At 53.5% G+C, this 13,973-nt stretch overlaps 1 protein-coding gene across 2 annotated transcripts in view; it reads right to left on the bottom strand.

The window, feature by feature from the left end:
- The window catches only part of LOC135058261 (DBH-like monooxygenase protein 2), a 126,664-nt gene that overhangs the window by 41,777 nt on the left and 70,914 nt on the right, over window positions 1-13,973 (bottom strand). The gene's annotated exons all lie outside the window — the stretch shown is intronic.

Below are 13,973 nucleotides of genomic sequence, written 5' to 3'. Positions count from 1 at the left end.
GGGTTGCAGCGGTAGTGTGTGTATGGAGAGGGGTGCAGGATAGCAGCGGTAATGTAATGTAGTGTGTGTATGGAGAGGGGTGTAGGGTAGCAGCAGTAGTGTAATGTAGTGTGTGTGTGTGTAGAGGGGTGCAGGGTAGCAGCGGTAGTGTAATGTAGTGTGTGTGTGTGTAGAGGGGTGCAGGGTAGCAGCGGTAGTGTAGTGTGTGTATGGAGATGGGTGCAGAGTAGCAGCGGTAGTGTAATGTAGTGTGTGTGTGGAGAGGGGTGCAGGGTAGCAGCGGTAGTGTAATGTAGTGTGTGTGTTGAGAGGGGTGTAGGGTAGCAGCAGTAGTGTAATGTAGTGTGTGTGTATGGAGAGGGGTGCAGGGTAGCAGCGGTAGTGTAATGTGTGTATGGAGAGGGGTGTAGGGTAGCAGCGGTAGTATAATGTAGTGTATGTATGGAGAGGGGTGCAGGGTAGCAGCGGTAGTGTAATGTAGTGTGTGTATGGAGAGGGGGGCAGGGTAGCAGCGGTAGTGTAATGTAGTGTGTGTATGGAGAGGGGTGCAGGGTAGCAGCAGTAGTGTAATGTAGTGTGTGGAGAGGGGTGCAGGGTAGCAGCGGTAGTGTAATGTAGTGTGTGTATGGAGAGGGGTGTAGGGTAGCAGTGGTAGTGTAATGCAGTGTGTGTATGGAGAGGGGTGCAGGGTAGCAGCGGTAGTGTAATGTAGTGTGTGTATGGAGAGGGGTGCAGGGTAGCAGCGGTAGTGTAATGTAGTGTGTGTGTATGGAGAGGGGTGTAGTGTAGCAGCGGTAGTGTAGTGTGTATGGAGAGGGGTGCAGGGTAGCAGCGGTAGTGTAGTGTGTGTGGAGAGGGGTGCAGGGTAGCAGCGGTAGTGTAGTGTGTGTATTGAGAGGGGTGTAGGGTAGCAGTGGTAGTGTAGTGTGTGTGTAGAGGGGTGCAGGGTAGCAGTAGTAGTGTAGTGTGTGTGGAGAGGGGGTGCAGGGTAGCAGCGGTAGTGTAGTGTGTGTGTGGAGAGGGGTGCACGGTAGCAGCGGTAGTGTAATGTAGTGTGTGTGTGGAGAGGGGTGTAGGGTAGCAGCGGTATTGTAATGTAGTGTGTGTGTGTGGAGAGGGGTGCAGGGTAGCAGCGGTAGTGTAATGTAGTGTGTGTGTATGGAGAGGGGTGCAGGGTAGCAGCGGTAGTGTAGTGTGTGTATTGAGAGGGGTGTAGGGTAGCAGCGGTAGTGTAGTGTGTGTGTAGAGGGGTGTAGGGTAGCAGCGGTAGTGTAGTGTGTATGGAGAGGGGTGCAGGGTAGCAGTGGTAGTGTAATGTAGTGTGTGTGTATGGAGAGGGGTGCAGGGTAGCAGCGGTAGTGTAGTGTGTGTATTGAGAGGGGTGTAGGGTAGCAGCGGTAGGGTAGTGTGCGTGTAGAGGGGTGTAGGGTAGCAGCGGTAGTGTAGTGTGTATGGAGAGGGGTTACAGGGTAGCAGTGGTAGTGTAATGTAGTGTGTGTATGGAGAGGGGTGCAGGGTAGCAGCGGTAGTGTAGTGTGTGTATTGAGAGGGGTGTAGGGTAGCAGTGGTAGTGTAGTGTGTGTGTAGAGGGGTGTAGGGTAGCAGCGGTAGTGTAGTGTGTATGGAGAGGGGTGCAGGGTAGCAGTGGTAGTGTAGTGTGTGTGGAGAGGGGGTGCAGGGTAGCAGTGGTAGTGTAATGTAGTGTGTGTGTATGGAGAGGGGTGCAGGGTAGCAGCGGTAGTGTAATGTAGTGTGTGTGTATGGAGAGGGGTGCAGGGTAGCAGTGGTAGTGTAGTGTGTGTGGAGAGGGGGTGCAGGGTAGCAGTGGTAGTGTAATGTAGTGTGTGTGTGGAGAGGGGTGTAGGGTAGCAGCGGTAGTGTAGTGTGTGTGGAGAGGGGTGCAGGGTAGCAGCGGTAGTGTAGTGTTTGTGTGGAGAGGGGTGCAGGGTAGCAGCGGTAGTGTAATGTAGTGTGTGTGTGGAAAGGGGTGCAGGGTAGCCGCTGTAATGTAATGTAGTGTGTGTATGGAGAGGGGTGCAGAGTAGCAGCGGTAGTGTAGTGTGTGTATGGAGAGGGGTATAGGGTAGCAGCGGTAGTGTAGTGTGTATGGAGAGGGGTGCAGGGTAGCAGCGGTAGTGTAGTGTGTGTGGAGAGGGGTGCAGGGTAGCAGCGGTAGTGTAATGCAGTGTGTGTGGAGAGGGGGTGCAGGGTAGCAGCGGTAGTGTAATGTAGTGTGTGTATGGAGAGGGGTATTGGGTAGCAGCGGTATTGTAGTGTGTGTATGGAGAGGGGTGCAGGGTAGCAGCGGTAGTGTAATGTAGTGTGTGTGTGGAGAGGGGTGCAGGGTAGCAGCGGTAGTGTAATGTAGTGTGTGTGTGGAGAGGGGTGTAGGGTAGCAGCGGTAGTGTAATGTAGTGTGTGTATGGAGAGGGGTGTAGGGTTGCAGCGGTAGTGTGTGTATGGAGAGGGGTGCAGGGTAGCAGCGGTAATGTAATGTAGTGTGTGTATGGAGAGGGGTGTAGGGTAGCAGCAGTAGTGTAATGTAGTGTGTGTGTGTGTGTGTAGAGGGGTGCAGGGTAGCAGCAATAGTGTAGTGTGTGTATGGAGATGGGTGTAGAGTAGCAGCGGTAGTGTAATGTAGTGTGTGTGTGGAGAGGGGTGCAGGGTAGCAGCGGTAGTGTAATGTAGTGTGTGTGTTGAGAGGGGTGTAGGGTAGCAGCGGTAGTGTAATGTAGTGTGTGTGTATGGAGAGGGGTGCAGGGTAGCAGCGGTAGTGTAATGTGTGTATGGAGAGGGGTGCAGGGTAGCAGCGGTAGTATAATGTAGTGTATGTATGGAGAGGGGTGCAGGGTAGCAGCGGTAGTGTAATGTAGTGTGTGTATGGAGAGGGGGGCAGGGTAGCAGCGGTAGTGTAATGTAGTGTGTGTATGGAGAGGGGTGCAGGGTAGCAGCAGTAGTGTAATGTAGTGTGTGGAGAGGGGTGCAGGGTAGCAGCGGTAGTGTAATGTAGTGTGTGTATGGAGAGGGGTGTAGGGTAGCAGTGGTAGTGTAATGCAGTGTGTGTATGGAGAGGGGTGCAGGGTAGCAGCGGTAGTGTAATGTAGTGTGTGTATGGAGAGGGGTGCAGGGTAGCAGCGGTAGTGTAATGTAGTGTGTGTGTATGGAGAGGGGTGTAGTGTAGCAGCGGTAGTGTAGTGTGTATGGAGAGGGGTGCAGGGTAGCAGCGGTAGTGTAGTGTGTGTGGAGAGGGGTGCAGGGTAGCAGCGGTAGTGTAGTGTGTGTATTGAGAGGGGTGTAGGGTAGCAGTGGTAGTGTAGTGTGTGTGTAGAGGGGTGCAGGGTAGCAGTAGTAGTGTAGTGTGTGTGGAGAGGGGGTGCAGGGTAGCAGCGGTAGTGTAGTGTGTGTGTGGAGAGGGGTGCACGGTAGCAGCGGTAGTGTAATGTAGTGTGTGTGTGGAGAGGGGTGTAGGGTAGCAGCGGTATTGTAATGTAGTGTGTGTGTGTGGAGAGGGGTGCAGGGTAGCAGCGGTAGTGTAATGTAGTGTGTGTGTATGGAGAGGGGTGCAGGGTAGCAGCGGTAGTGTAGTGTGTGTATTGAGAGGGGTGTAGGGTAGCAGCGGTAGTGTAGTGTGTGTGTAGAGGGGTGTAGGGTAGCAGCGGTAGTGTAGTGTGTATGGAGAGGGGTGCAGGGTAGCAGTGGTAGTGTAATGTAGTGTGTGTGTATGGAGAGGGGTGCAGGGTAGCAGCGGTAGTGTAGTGTGTGTATTGAGAGGGGTGTAGGGTAGCAGCGGTAGGGTAGTGTGCGTGTAGAGGGGTGTAGGGTAGCAGCGGTAGTGTAGTGTGTATGGAGAGGGGTTACAGGGTAGCAGTGGTAGTGTAATGTAGTGTGTGTATGGAGAGGGGTGCAGGGTAGCAGCGGTAGTGTAGTGTGTGTATTGAGAGGGGTGTAGGGTAGCAGTGGTAGTGTAGTGTGTGTGTAGAGGGGTGTAGGGTAGCAGCGGTAGTGTAGTGTGTATGGAGAGGGGTGCAGGGTAGCAGTGGTAGTGTAGTGTGTGTGGAGAGGGGGTGCAGGGTAGCAGTGGTAGTGTAATGTAGTGTGTGTGTATGGAGAGGGGTGCAGGGTAGCAGCGGTAGTGTAATGTAGTGTGTGTGTATGGAGAGGGGTGCAGGGTAGCAGTGGTAGTGTAGTGTGTGTGGAGAGGGGGTGCAGGGTAGCAGTGGTAGTGTAATGTAGTGTGTGTGTGGAGAGGGGTGTAGGGTAGCAGCGGTAGTGTAGTGTGTGTGGAGAGGGGTGCAGGGTAGCAGCGGTAGTGTAGTGTTTGTGTGGAGAGGGGTGCAGGGTAGCAGCGGTAGTGTAATGTAGTGTGTGTGTGGAGAGGGGTGCAGGGTAGCCGCTGTAATGTAATGTAGTGTGTGTATGGAGAGGGGTGCAGAGTAGCAGCGGTAGTGTAGTGTGTGTATGGAGAGGGGTATAGGGTAGCAGCGGTAGTGTAGTGTGTATGGAGAGGGGTGCAGGGTAGCAGCGGTAGTGTAGTGTGTGTGGAGAGGGGTGCAGGGTAGCAGCGGTAGTGTAATGCAGTGTGTGTGGAGAGGGGGTGCAGGGTAGCAGCGGTAGTGTAATGTAGTGTGTGTATGGAGAGGGGTATTGGGTAGCAGCGGTATTGTAGTGTGTGTATGGAGAGGGGTGCAGGGTAGCAGCGGTAGTGTAATTTAGTGTGTGTGTGGAGAGGGGTGCAGGGTAGCAGCGGTAGTGCAATGTAGTGTGTGTGTGGAGAGGGGTGTAGGGTAGCAGCGGTAGTGTAATGTAGTGTGTGTATGGAGAGGGGTGTAGGGTTGCAGCGGTAGTGTGTGTATGGAGAGGGGTGCAGGGTAGCAGCGGTAATGTAATGTAGTGTGTGTATGGAGAGGGGTGTAGGGTAGCAGCAGTAGTGTAATGTAGTGTGTGTGTGTGTGTAGAGGGGTGCAGGGTAGCAGCAATAGTGTAGTGTGTGTATGGAGATGGGTGTAGAGTAGCAGCGGTAGTGTAATGTAGTGTGTGTGTGGAGAGGGGTGCAGGGTAGCAGCGGTAGTGTAATGTAGTGTGTGTGTTGAGAGGGGTGTAGGGTAGCAGCGGTAGTGTAATGTAGTGTGTGTGTATGGAGAGGGGTGCAGGGTAGCAGCGGTAGTGTAATGTGTGTATGGAGAGGGGTGCAGGGTAGCAGCGGTAGTATAATGTAGTGTATGTATGGAGAGGGGTGCAGGGTAGCAGCGGTAGTGTAATGTAGTGTGTGTATGTATGGAGAGGGGGGCAGGGTAGCAGCGGTAGTGTAATGTAGTGTGTGTATGGAGAGGGGTGCAGGGTAGCAGCAGTAGTGTAATGTAGTGTGTGGAGAGGGGTGCAGGGTAGCAGCGGTAGTGTAATGTAGTGTGTGTATGGAGAGGGGTGTAGGGTAGCAGTGGTAGTGTAATGTAGTGTGTGTATGGAGAGGGGTGCAGGGTAGCAGCGGTAGTGTAATGTAGTGTGTGTATGGAGAGGGGAGCAGGGTAGCAGCGGTAGTGTAATGTAGTGTGTGTATGGAGAGGGGTGTAGGGTAGCAGCGGTAGTGTAGTGTGTATGGAGAGGGGTGCAGGGTAGCAGCGGTAGTGTAGTGTGTGTGGAGAGGGGTGTAGGGTAGCAGCGGTAGTGTAATGTAGTGTGTGTGTGGAGAGGGGTGCAGGGTAGCAGCGGTAGTGTAATGCAGTGTGTGTGGAGAGGGGGTGCAGGGTAGCAGCGGTAGTGTAATGTAGTGTGTGTATGGAGAGGGGTGCAGGGCAGCAGTGGTAGTGTAGTGTGTGTGGAGAGGGGTGCAGGGTAGCAGCGGTAGTGTAATGTAGTGTGTGTGTGGAGAGGGGTTTAGGGTAGCAGCGGTAGTGTAATGTAGTGTGTGTATGGAGAGGGGTATTGGGTAGCAGCGGTATTGTAGTGTGTGTATGGAGAGGGGTGCAGAGTAGCAGCGGTAGTGTAATGTAGTGTGTGTGTGGAGAGGGGTGCAGGGTAGCTGCGGTAGTGTAATGTAGTGTGTGTGTGGAGAGGGGTGTAGGGTAGCAGCGGTAGTGTAATGTAGTGTGTGTATGGAGAGGGGTGTAGGGTTGCAGCGGTAGTGTGTGTATGGAGAGGGGTGCAGGGTAGCAGCGGTAATGTAATGTAGTGTGTGTATGGAGAGGGGTGTAGTGTAGCAGCAGTAGTGTAATGTAGTGTGTGTAGAGGGGTGCAGGGTAGCAGCGGTAGTGTAATGTAGTGTGTGTGTGTGTGTAGAGGGGTGCAGGGTAGCAGCGGTAGTGTAGTGTGTGTATGGAGATGGGTGCAGAGTAGCAGCGGTAGTGTAATGTAGTGTGTGTGTGGAGAGGGGTGCAGGGTAGCAGCGGTAGTGTAATGTAGTGTGTGTGTTGAGAGGGGTGTAGGGTAGCAGCAGTAGTGTAATGTAGTGTGTGTGTATGGAGAGGGGTGCAGGGTAGCAGCGGTAGTGTAATGTGTGTATGGAGAGGGGTGTAGGGTAGCAGTGGTAGTGTAGTGTGTGTGTAGAGGGGTGTAGGGTAGCAGCGGTAGTGTAGTGTGTATGGAGAGGGGTGCAGGGTAGCAGTGGTAGTGTAGTGTGTGTGGAGAGGGGGTGCAGGGTAGCAGTGGTAGTGTAATGTAGTGTGTGTGTATGGAGAGGGGTGCAGGGTAGCAGCGGTAGTGTAATGTAGTGTGTGTGTATGGAGAGGGGTGCAGGGTAGCAGTGGTAGTGTAGTGTGTGTGGAGAGGGGGTGCAGGGTAGCAGTGGTAGTGTAATGTAGTGTGTGTGTGGAGAGGGGTGTAGGGTAGCAGCGGTAGTGTAGTGTGTGTGGAGAGGGGTGCAGGGTAGCAGCGGTAGTGTAGTGTTTGTGTGGAGAGGGGTGCAGGGTAGCAGCGGTAGTGTAATGTAGTGTGTGTGTGGAGAGGGGTGCAGGGTAGCCGCTGTAATGTAATGTAGTGTGTGTATGGAGAGGGGTGCAGAGTAGCAGCGGTAGTGTAGTGTGTGTATGGAGAGGGGTATAGGGTAGCAGCGGTAGTGTAGTGTGTATGGAGAGGGGTGCAGGGTAGCAGCGGTAGTGTAGTGTGTGTGGAGAGGGGTGCAGGGTAGCAGCGGTAGTGTAATGCAGTGTGTGTGGAGAGGGGGTGCAGGGTAGCCACGGTAGTGTAATGTAGTGTGTGTATGGAGAGGGGTATTGGGTAGCAGCGGTATTGTAGTGTGTGTATGGAGAGGGGTGCAGGGTAGCAGCGGTAGTGTAATGTAGTGTGTGTGTGGAGAGGGGTGCAGGGTAGCAGCGGTAGTGCAATGTAGTGTGTGTGTGGAGAGGGGTGTAGGGTAGCAGCGGTAGTGTAATGTAGTGTGTGTATGGAGAGGGGTGTAGGGTTGCAGCGGTAGTGTGTGTATGGAGAGGGGTGCAGGGTAGCAGCGGTAATGTAATGTAGTGTGTGTATGGAGAGGGGTGTAGGGTAGCAGCAGTAGTGTAATGTAGTGTGTGTGTGTGTGTAGAGGGGTGCAGGGTAGCAGCAATAGTGTAGTGTGTGTATGGAGATGGGTGTAGAGTAGCAGCGGTAGTGTAATGTAGTGTGTGTGTGGAGAGGGGTGCAGGGTAGCAGCGGTAGTGTAATGTAGTGTGTGTGTTGAGAGGGGTGTAGGGTAGCAGCGGTAGTGTAATGTAGTGTGTGTGTATGGAGAGGGGTGCAGGGTAGCAGCGGTAGTGTAATGTGTGTATGGAGAGGGGTGCAGGGTAGCAGCGGTAGTATAATGTAGTGTATGTATGGAGAGGGGTGCAGGGTAGCAGCGGTAGTGTAATGTAGTGTGTGTATGTATGGAGAGGGGGGCAGGGTAGCAGCGGTAGTGTAATGTAGTGTGTGTATGGAGAGGGGTGCAGGGTAGCAGCAGTAGTGTAATGTAGTGTGTGGAGAGGGGTGCAGGGTAGCAGCGGTAGTGTAATGTAGTGTGTGTATGGAGAGGGGTGTAGGGTAGCAGTGGTAGTGTAATGTAGTGTGTGTATGGAGAGGGGTGCAGGGTAGCAGCGGTAGTGTAATGTAGTGTGTGTATGGAGAGGGGAGCAGGGTAGCAGCGGTAGTGTAATGTAGTGTGTGTGTATGGAGAGGGGTGTAGGGTAGCAGCGGTAGTGTAGTGTGTATGGAGAGGGGTGCAGGGTAGCAGCGGTAGTGTAGTGTGTGTGGAGAGGGGTGTAGGGTAGCAGCGGTAGTGTAATGTAGTGTGTGTGTGGAGAGGGGTGCAGGGTAGCAGCGGTAGTGTAATGCAGTGTGTGTGGAGAGGGGGTGCAGGGTAGCAGCGGTAGTGTAATGTAGTGTGTGTATGGAGAGGGGTGCAGGGCAGCAGTGGTAGTGTAGTGTGTGTGGAGAGGGGTGCAGGGTAGCAGCGGTAGTGTAATGTAGTGTGTGTGTGGAGAGGGGTTTAGGGTAGCAGCGGTAGTGTAATGTAGTGTGTGTATGGAGAGGGGTATTGGGTAGCAGCGGTATTGTAGTGTGTGTATGGAGAGGGGTGCAGAGTAGCAGCGGTAGTGTAATGTAGTGTGTGTGTGGAGAGGGGTGCAGGGTAGCTGCGGTAGTGTAATGTAGTGTGTGTGTGGAGAGGGGTGTAGGGTAGCAGCAGTAGTGTAATGTAGTGTGTGTATGGAGAGGGGTGTAGGGTTGCAGCGGTAGTGTGTGTATGGAGAGGGGTGCAGGGTAGCAGCGGTAATGTAATGTAGTGTGTGTATGGAGAGGGGTGTAGTGTAGCAGCAGTAGTGTAATGTAGTGTGTGTAGAGGGGTGCAGGGTAGCAGCGGTAGTGTAATGTAGTGTGTGTGTGTGTGTAGAGGGGTGCAGGGTAGCAGCGGTAGTGTAGTGTGTGTATGGAGATGGGTGCAGAGTAGCAGCGGTAGTGTAATGTAGTGTGTGTGTGGAGAGGGGTGCAGGGTAGCAGCGGTAGTGTAATGTAGTGTGTGTGTTGAGAGGGGTGTAGGGTAGCAGCAGTAGTGTAATGTAGTGTGTGTGTATGGAGAGGGGTGCAGGGTAGCAGCGGTAGTGTAATGTGTGTATGGAGAGGGGTGTAGGGTAGCAGCGGTAGTATAATGTAGTGTATGTATGGAGAGGGGTGCAGGGTAGCAGCGGTAGAGTAATGTAGTGTGTGTATGGAGAGGGGGGCAGGGTAGCAGCGGTAGTGTAATGTAGTGTGTGTATGGAGAGGGGTGCAGGGTAGCAGCAGTAGTGTAATGTAGTGTGTGGAGAGGGGTGCAGGGTAGCAGCGGTAGTGTAATGTAGTGTGTGTATGGAGAGGGGTGTAGGGTAGCAGTGGTAGTGTAATGCAGTGTGTGTATGGAGAGGGGTGCAGGGTAGCAGCGGTAGTGTAATGTAGTGTGTGTATGGAGAGGGGTGCAGGGTAGCAGCGGTAGTGTAATGTAGTGTGTGTGTATGGAGAGGGGTGTAGTGTAGCAGCGGTAGTGTAGTGTGTATGGAGAGGGGTGCAGGGTAGCAGCGGTAGTGTAGTGTGTGTGGAGAGGGGTGCAGGGTAGCAGCGGTAGTGTAATGTAGTGTGTGTGTGGAGAGGGGTGCAGGGTAGCAGCGGTAATGTAGTGTGTGTATGGAGAGGGGTGCAGGGTAGCAGCGGTAGTGTAATGTAGTGTGTGTATGGAGAGGGGTGCAGGGTAGCAGTGGTAGTGTAGTGTGTGTGGAGAGGGGTGTAGGGTAGCAGCGGTAGTATAATGTAGTGTATGTATGGAGAGGGGTGCAGGGTAGCAGCGGTAGAGTAATGTAGTGTGTATATGGAGAGGGGGGCAGGGTAGCAGCGGTAGTGTAATGTAGTGTGTGTATGGAGAGGGGTGCAGGGTAGCAGCAGTAGTGTAATGTAGTGTGTGGAGAGGGGTGCAGGGTAGCAGCGGTAGTGTAATGTAGTGTGTGTATGGAGAGGGGTGTAGGGTAGCAGTGGTAGTGTAATGCAGTGTGTGTATGGAGAGGGGTGCAGGGTAGCAGCGGTATTGTGTGTGTATGGAGAGGGGTGCAGGGTAGCAGCGGTAGTGTAATGTAGTGTGTGTGTGGAGAGGGGTGCAGGGTAGCAGCGGTAGTGTAATGTAGTGTGTGTGTGGAGAGGGGTGTAGGGTAGCAGCGGTAGTGTAATGTAGTGTGTGTGTATGGAGAGGGGTGCAGGGTAGCAGCGGTAATGTAATGTAGTGTGTGTGTATGGAGAGGGGTGCAGGGTAGCAGCGGTAGTGTAGTGTGTGTATTGAGAGGGGTGTAGGGTAGCAGTGGTAGTGTAGTGTGTGTGGAGAGGGGTGTAGGGTAGCAGCAGTAGTGTAGTGTGTATGGAGAGGGGTGCAAGGTAGCAGTGGTAGTGTAGAGGGGGAGAGGGGGTGCAGAGTAGCAGTGGTAGTGTAATGTAGTGTGTGTGTTTGGAGAGGGGTGCAGGGTAGCAGCGGTAGTGTAATGTAGTGTGTGTTTGGAGAGGGGTGCAGGGTAGCAGCGGTAATGTAATGTAGTGTGTGTATGGAGAGGGGTGTAGGGTAGCAGCGGTAGTGTAATGTAGTGTGTGTGTGAAGAGGGGTGCAGGGTAGCAGCGGTAGTTTAATGTAGTGTGTGTGTGTTGAGAGGGGTGTAGGGTAGCAGCGGTAGTGTAATGTAGTGTGTGTGTATGGAGAGGGGTGCAGGGTAGCAGTGGTAGTGTAATGTGTGTATGGAGAGGGGTGTAGGGTAGCAGCGGTAGTATAATGTAGTGTGTGTATGGAGAGGGGTGCAGGGTAGCAGCGGTAGTGTAATGTAGTGTGTGTATGGAGAGGGGTGCAGGGTAGCAGCGGTAGTGTAATGTAGTGTGTGGAGAGGGGTGCAGGGTAGCAGCGGTAGTGTAATGTAGTGTGTGTATGGAGAGGGGTGTAGGGTAGCAGTGGTAGTGTAATGTAGTGTGTGTGGAGAGGGGTGCAGGGTAGCAGCGGTAGTGTAATGTAGTGTGTGGAGAGGGGTGCAGGGTAGCAGCGGTAGTGTAATGTACTGTGTGTATGGAGAGGGGTGCAGGGTAGCAGCGGTAGTGTAATGTAGTGTGTGTATGGAGAGGGGTGCAGGGTAGCAGCGGTAGTCTAATGTAGTGTGTGTGTATGGAGAGGGGTGTAGGGTAGCAGCGGTAGTGTAGTGTGTATGGATAGGGGTAGCAGCGGTAGTGTAATGTGTGTGGAGAGGGGTGCAGGGTAGCAGCGGTAGTGTAATGTAGTGTGTGTGTGGAGAGGGGTGCAGGGTAGCAGCGGTAGTGTAATGTAGTGTGTGTGGAGAGGGGTGCAGGGTAGCAGCGGTAGTGTAATGTAGTGTGTGTGGAGAGGGGGTGCAGGGTAGCAGCGGTAGTGTAATGTAGTGTGTGTGGAGAGGGGGTGCAGGGTAGCAGCGGTAGTGTAATGTAGTGTGTGTATGGAGAGGGGTGCAGGGTAGAAGTGGTAGTGTAGTGTGTGTATGGAGAGGGGTGCTGGGTAGCAGCGGTAGTTTAATGTAGTGTGTGTGTGGAGAGGGGTGCAGGGTAGCAGCGGTAGTGTAATGTAGTGTGTGTGGAGAGGGGGTGCAGGGTAGCAGCGGTAGTGTAATGTAGTGTGTGTATGGAGAGGGGTGCAGGGTAGCAGTGGTAGTGTAGTGTGTGTGGAGAGGGGTGCAGGGTAGCAGCGGTAGTGTATTGTAGTGTGTGTGTGGAGAGGGGTGTAGGGTAGCAGCGGTAGTGTAATGTAGTGTGTGTATGGAGAGGGGTATAGGTTAGCAGCGGTATTGTAGTGTGTGTATGGAGAGGGGTGCAGGGTAGCAGCGGTAGTGTAATGTAGTGTGTGTGTGGAGAGGGGTGCAGGGTAGCAGCGGTAGTGTAATGTAGTGTGTGTGTGGAGAGGGGTGCAGCGTAGCAGCGGTAGTGTAATGTAGTGTGTGTATGGAGAGGGGTGTAGGGTAGCAGCGTTAGTGTAGTGTGTGTATATAGAGGGGTGCAGGGTAGCAGCGGTAATGTAATGTAGTGTGTGTATGGAGAGGGGTGCAGGGTAGCAGCGGTATTGTAATGTAGTGTGTGTGTGTGTAGAGGGGTGTAGGGTAGCAGCGGTAGTGTAATGTAGTGTGTGTGTGTGTGTAGAGGGGTGCAGGGTAGCAGCGGTAGTGTAGTGTGTGTATGGAGAGGGGTGCTGGGTAGCAGCGGTAGTTTAATGTAGTGTGTGTGTTGAGAGGGGTGTAGGGTAGCAGCGGTAGTGTAATGTAGTGTGTGTGTATGGAGAGGGGTGCAGGGTAGCAGCGGTAGTGTAATGTGTGTATGGAGAGGGGTGTAGGGTAGCAGCAGTAGTGTAATGTAGTGTGTGTGTGGAGAGGGGGGGCAGGGTAGCATCGGTAGTGTAGTGTGTGTGTGGAGAGGGGTGTAGGGTAGCAGCGGTAGTGTAGTGTGTGTGTGGAGTGGGGTGCAGGGTAGCAGCGGTAGTGTAGTGTGTGTGGAGAGGGGTGCAGGGTAGCAGCGGTAGTGTAATGTAGTGTGTGTATGGAGAGGGGGCGAAGGGTCGCAGCGGTAGTGTAATGTAGTGTGTGTATGGAGAGGGGTGCAGGGTAGCAGCGGTAGTGTAATGTAGTGTGTGTATGGAGAGGGGTGCAGGGTAGCAGCGGTAGTGTAATGTAGTGTGTGGAGAGGGGTGCAGGGTAGCAGCGGTAGTGTAATGTAGTGTATGTATGGAGAGGGGTGTAGGGTAGCAGCGGTAGTGTAGTGTGTGTATGGAGAGGGGTGCAGGGTAGCAGTGGTAGTGTAATGTAGTGTGTGTATGGAGAGGGGTGCAGGGTAGCAGCGATAGTGTAATGTAGTGTGTGTATGGAGAGGGGTGCAGGGTAGCAGCGGTAGTGTAATGTAGTTTGTGGCGAGGGGTGCAGGGTAGCAGCGGTAGTGTAATGTAGTGTGTGTGGAGAGGGGGTGCAGGGTAGCAGTGGTAGTGTAGTGTGTGTATGGAGAGGGGTGCAGGGTAGCAGCGGTAGTGTAATGTAGTGTGTGTGTGGAGAGGGGTGTAGGGTAGCAGCGGTAGTGTAATGTAGTGTGTATGGAGAGGGGTGTAGGGTAGCAGCGGTAGTGTAGTGTGTGTATGGAGAGGGGTGCAGGGTAGCAGCGGTAGTGTAATGTAGTGTGTGTGTGTGTGGAGAGGTGGTGCAGGGTAGCAGCGGTAGTGTAATGTAGTGTGTGTATGGAGAGGGGTGCAGGGTAGCAGCGGTAGTGTAATGTAGTATGTGTATGGAGAGCGGTGCAGGGTAGCAGCGGTAGTGTAATGTAGTGTGTGTATGGAGAGGGGTGTAGGGTAGCAGCGGTAGTGTAATGTAGTGTGTATGGAGAGGGGTGTAGGGTAGCAGCGGTAGTGTAGTGTGTGTATGGAGAGGGGTGCAGGGTAGCAGCGGAAGTGTAATGTAGTGTGTGTGTGGAGAGGGGTGCAGGGTAGCAGCGGTAGTGTAATGTAGTGTGTGTGGAGAGGGATGCAGGGTAGCAGCGGTAGTGTAATGTAGTGTGTGTATGGAGAGGGGTGTAGGGTAGCAGCGGTAGTGTAGTGTTTGTGTGGAGAGGGGTGCAGGGTAGCAGCGGTAGTGTAATGTAGTGTGTGTATGGAGAGGGGTGCAGGGTAGCAGCGGTAGTGTAATGTAGTGTGTGTGGAGAGGGGTGCAGGGTAGCAGCGGTAGTGTAATGTAGTGTGTGTGTGGAGAGGGGTGCAGGGTAGCAGCGGTAGTGTAATGTAGTGTGTGTATGGAGAGGGGTGCAGGGTAGCAGCGGTAGTGTAATGTAGTATGTATATGGAGAGGGGTGCAGGGTAGCAGCGGTAGTGTAATGTAGTGTGTGTGTGGAGAGGGGTGCAGGGTAGCAGCGGTAGTGTAATGTAGTGTGTGTGTATGGAGAGGGGTGTAGTGTAGCAGCGGTAGTGTAGTGTGTATGGAGAGGGGTGCAGGGTAGCAGCGGTAGTGTAGTGTGTGTGGAGAGGGGTGCAGGGTAGCAGC

This window comes from Pseudophryne corroboree, chromosome 3 (genome assembly GCF_028390025.1).
Source record: "Pseudophryne corroboree isolate aPseCor3 chromosome 3, aPseCor3.hap2, whole genome shotgun sequence".
Taxonomy (NCBI): Eukaryota; Metazoa; Chordata; class Amphibia; order Anura; family Myobatrachidae; genus Pseudophryne; species Pseudophryne corroboree.
The sequence above is the reverse complement of the archived record's forward strand: the minus strand, read 5'-3'. Positions and strand labels throughout refer to the sequence as shown.